Source organism: Maylandia zebra, linkage group LG19 (genome assembly GCF_041146795.1).
Source record: "Maylandia zebra isolate NMK-2024a linkage group LG19, Mzebra_GT3a, whole genome shotgun sequence".
NCBI lineage: Eukaryota > Metazoa > Chordata > Actinopteri > Cichliformes > Cichlidae > Maylandia > Maylandia zebra.
The window spans coordinates 2554572-2558807 of record NC_135185.1 but is presented as its reverse complement, the minus strand read 5'-3'; the positions used below and the strand labels follow the sequence as shown (position 1 = coordinate 2558807).

Genomic DNA, 4236 nt, shown 5'->3' with positions numbered 1-4236 from the left:
GGACTCTATCAAGCCTTAACCTCCCGGTCAGCTATCGCGCTGGTGGATAACAGAGCTCTCCGAAAACGTGGAAGCACTTTTGCAAATATGTGATATTTTGATAAATTAAGTAGATATTTGAGCATTACACAGCTACATTCTCACCTGAAAATATCTTAAAAGGTTATTTTGTGACCCAGAAAGGGTAGTCTGGGGAAAAGGAGGATGGCATTTGTCGGCTGCGGTTGTCGGAGCCTGTGCGTACTTATTTTTCTGAGTCACAAAATCAACTTTCAAGATATTTTCAGGCGAGAATGTAGCTGTGTAAAGTTCAAATATCTGCTCGATTTATCAAGACATCACATATTTGCAAAAATGCTCAGACGTTTTCGGAGACGTCCATTTTTTTCATGCTTTGTGGCAGCTTTTGAACATCTGTGGCATCTATTAATGTCAAATCTAGCCTTTATTTAACAACATAAGCAAACTCCATGTTACAATGATTGCACAGCCATTAAGGATCAAATCAGTTTCTGAAAAATGTTCTGTTTTTTCTCCCTCTGCTTGCTTCTTACTGTCTTTGAGGCTCGGGACCAGTACTCCTGCTGTTGGACAGAAAGACATCAGTAAGTATTCTGGTTTTCCAATATATTAGCAACTGTCAGTGACATTTATAATAATCAGGCTGAACTTTAATCATACTTTAGATCAGCCTGTTTTACTTATTGTTTTATTTGTGCTTTGGTTTGGGGAAGTTGTTTCTTTACTGATCTTTTCCTGTCTTCTGTTATTAGACTTGAGATATGACTGCGCGATGCTGTTGCTGGTGACTCCAGTTAATTCTACAAGACATGCTGTGTAAGTAAACAAACAACAACAGTTTGGTCTGCATTTCTTGAAAGATCACATCCCCCAAACTTAGTTTAGAGGGTCTACACTGTATATAGTGAAGTCTGCAAGTTTTCTAACAACAAAATTTGTTTTGTGCCCAAATCATTTTGCACATCATTAGAATGAAAGTTATTGGCCATGTTTGCATAGCCCTTTTTAAAATGATGCTTTCATGACATTATTGTGTGTTGGGTGGTGGTCAGGGCTATCCAGACTGACAATTGGGACACTGAATGTCACCTCTCCGGTGGGGAGGGAGCCTGAGATTGTCTAAATTTGAGTCTGTTTATACCAAATGCAGAAAAAATGTTTTAAGAAAGCAATTAAGTTCATGTTCCAAAAAATACGATTGTTTGCTTGCAGGACAACAGGAGAGATGAGTCCTCCATCACAGATGGTGTGGTCAGTGAAGATGGTCGCCTGCAGGTTCAAGCTCATTGCATCTCCAACCCACATCCAGTGACACTGTACTTAAGGGAAGTTAAAGACTTTCTTCTGCACCTACATTTGGATCACCTCGATCCATGATAGTCATTCAGGCAGTAATGCCTGGACTGGAAACAAGCCATCCTTAAAATATTACAACATTCCAGCTCATGTGTTGGAATGCAAAACAAATGTGTTGTTTAAATCAGAGACTGCACTTGTGACAGAACAACAAATATTTTATTTTGATTATATAAGTAATGTAAGTACAAAACAAACTTGTGGTAGGCCTAAACTTATTTTCAGAATAATTACATCTGAGACTTTGTTTCATTGTAAGATTACAACAGTGATGGCAATATAATTGTTTGTTGTTCAGCAGAACAGTGTCCAGTATGTTGGCTTTTATACTTTGTTCTGTTTGAAAATAAAAGTTGGGCTGATTTTAACATCGTTACAAAAAGTGTTGTTAATTATTTTTAATCATATTCTGGTTACCACAAATTGTTTTTTCATTTAGTTGAACTTGAAATGTTTGTCAGTAGGTAAACAATTAGTATTGTACAGTCAGTATCAAGTTATTCTTAATACTGTAGACTTGCACTGTATAAGTTGTCCTAACAGTCATCTTAAGTAAGCTTTACTTAGTTTTGTTCAGGCAACGAGTTTCCTTAATTTTTTTTGAGTTCTGCGAACTAACAAGGCTGTATAGTGTACTCAAAATGAGTAAGTTGCCCTAACTTGGTCATCTTACGTAAACTTGATCCAATTTTCTTGAGTTCTGGGAACAAATGAGCTTGTACAGAGTACTCAAAATAAATAAGTTGTTCTAATTTAGTCATTTTTAGCTAAGCTTTACTCAATTTTTTTGAGGCAACGAGTTTCCTCAATTTTTTTGAGTTCTGGGAACTAATTAGATTTTACAGTGTGGACCTTGCTTTGTGCACTGGTAAAGAGGCAAACTACAAACTGTTTACACAATGCTTGGAGCATAAAATTGTCCAAAATGTCTTCGTATGTTGAAGCTTTAAAAGCTTCTTTCACTGGAACTAACTCCTGAAAAATAACTCTACACATAACTCCCCAACAATAAAACTACACTTGGCACTGTGCAGTCAGACAAGTACCATTTTCCTGGCAATGACCAAACCTAGACTCGTCCTTTGGATTGCCAGACACAGAAGTGTGATCGTGACTGTAGAGAACACATCTCCACTCCTCTAGAGCAGCGGTCCCCAACCTTTTTTTGCGCCACGGACCGGTTTATGCCCGACAATATTTTCATGGACCGGCCTTTAAGGTGTCGCGGATAAATACAACAAAATAAAACTAGTACCGGTAGAAGATTTATTCATAACACACGTGAAAAGACCCAGGAAAACCAAGTAAACGATAAAAACGATAACAAAATAACTCTGAAAACCGATAAAAACCCTGAAAACTATATATTTCACACCTGAGCCTCAACTCTCGCGGCCCGGTACCAAACGACCGGGGGTTGGGGACCGCTGCTCTAGAGTACAGTGGTGGCATGCTTTAGACCACGGATGCAGGTATGGTATGGATGCAGCTGCTGCCAAGGAAATCCATTGCTTGAGGCTCTCTACACACTGTTCTTGAGCTAATCTGAAGGCCACATGGAGTTTGGAAGTCTGTAGCAATTGATTCTGCAGAAAGTTGGTGACTTATGTGCACTAGACCCCCACTTTGTGATCTGTTTGTTATAATATTATATACTATATATATTAATGTTATAAAATTTGTTATAATATTACTACCTAGGGCTGCCACGATTAGTCGACTAGTCACGATTACGTCGACTATCAAAATTGTCGACGACTGATTTAATAGTCGACGCGTCGTTTGAAGCTTTGTAAGATCACAAAAGACGCAAGAATAAGTAGTAGGATTTAAGAGTGTAATAACGGACTGAAACAGAAGATGGCAGCACTGCATGTACAAGGATGCCAGCTGCTGTTAAACCCTGAAGAAGAAGAAGCAGCTGTGTCACAGAATTCATAGCGCGGCCCTGCTCAGTTTCCAACAATGGCGGCAGCTAGTTAGTTTTATTATTACTCTTATTATTCTTTCTGGGTCACAAAATAAACTTTTAACATATTTTCAGGCGAGAATGTAGCTGTGTAAACCTCAAATATCTGCTCAGTTTATCAAGACACCACATATTTTCAAAAGCGCTCTGACGTTTTCGGAGACGTCTGTTACCCACTAGCTGGATAGCTAGCCGGGGGCAAGGCTCACTAGAGCCCGTGAGAACACCGGACTCCCAACAAATCGTTTTCAAACCCACCGCCGTCTTTCGCTACTCAGGTTAAATATATATAAGTCAATTAGATAACTTAAAAATGTTATTGTTTGGCTTTTTTTTGTATTTTATTTGTTCCTGAGTAAATCGGTTTGTCTGAGATTAAAGTTATAGTTTTTACACAGATGGATAAACGTCAAGCAGACAACTGATTATCAGAAGTGTGAGATGCTGGAGAATATACTCCGGTGTCCTGTTATATTTTAGATAGCAAGGAGTTTATTAAACTTCACCGAAACAATCTGCAAATTTCATTAAAATTTAATAAACTATCATCTTGTCTTTATTTTTAGTTAGCACAGACCTTACACACTTAAAGCTGTAAGCTAATGATAGTTATATAAGAGCAGATGCATGCTTGTGCAGTAAGCTGTACGTTTTAGGTCCAATGGATGCATGATCTGATTAGTCAACTAATCGCAAAAATAATCGGTGACTAGTCGACTATCAAAATAATCGTTTGTGGCAGCCCTATTACTAACACATGACTGTGGAATATTTAGTTGTCATGGTCCGGGTGAGTGCTGGGATTTTCCACTGGAGCGTGGTCACCACCCCTGGGCGGAGTCACCCTGCACTTGCATTACCACACACCTGCGAGCAACTGAGCTGCCGGC

The 4236-nt window shown here is 38.8% G+C and overlaps 1 long non-coding RNA gene across 1 annotated transcript; it reads left to right on the top strand.

The window, feature by feature from the left end:
• The first annotated feature begins 498 nt into the window (after positions 1-498).
• LOC101476570 (uncharacterized) lies at positions 499-1551 on the top strand. Its single transcript, XR_013094454.1, has 3 exons — positions 499-605; positions 774-837; positions 1234-1551. It is a non-coding gene; the product is annotated as an uncharacterized LOC101476570 (long non-coding RNA).
• The last annotated feature ends 2685 nt before the right edge of the window (positions 1552-4236 follow it).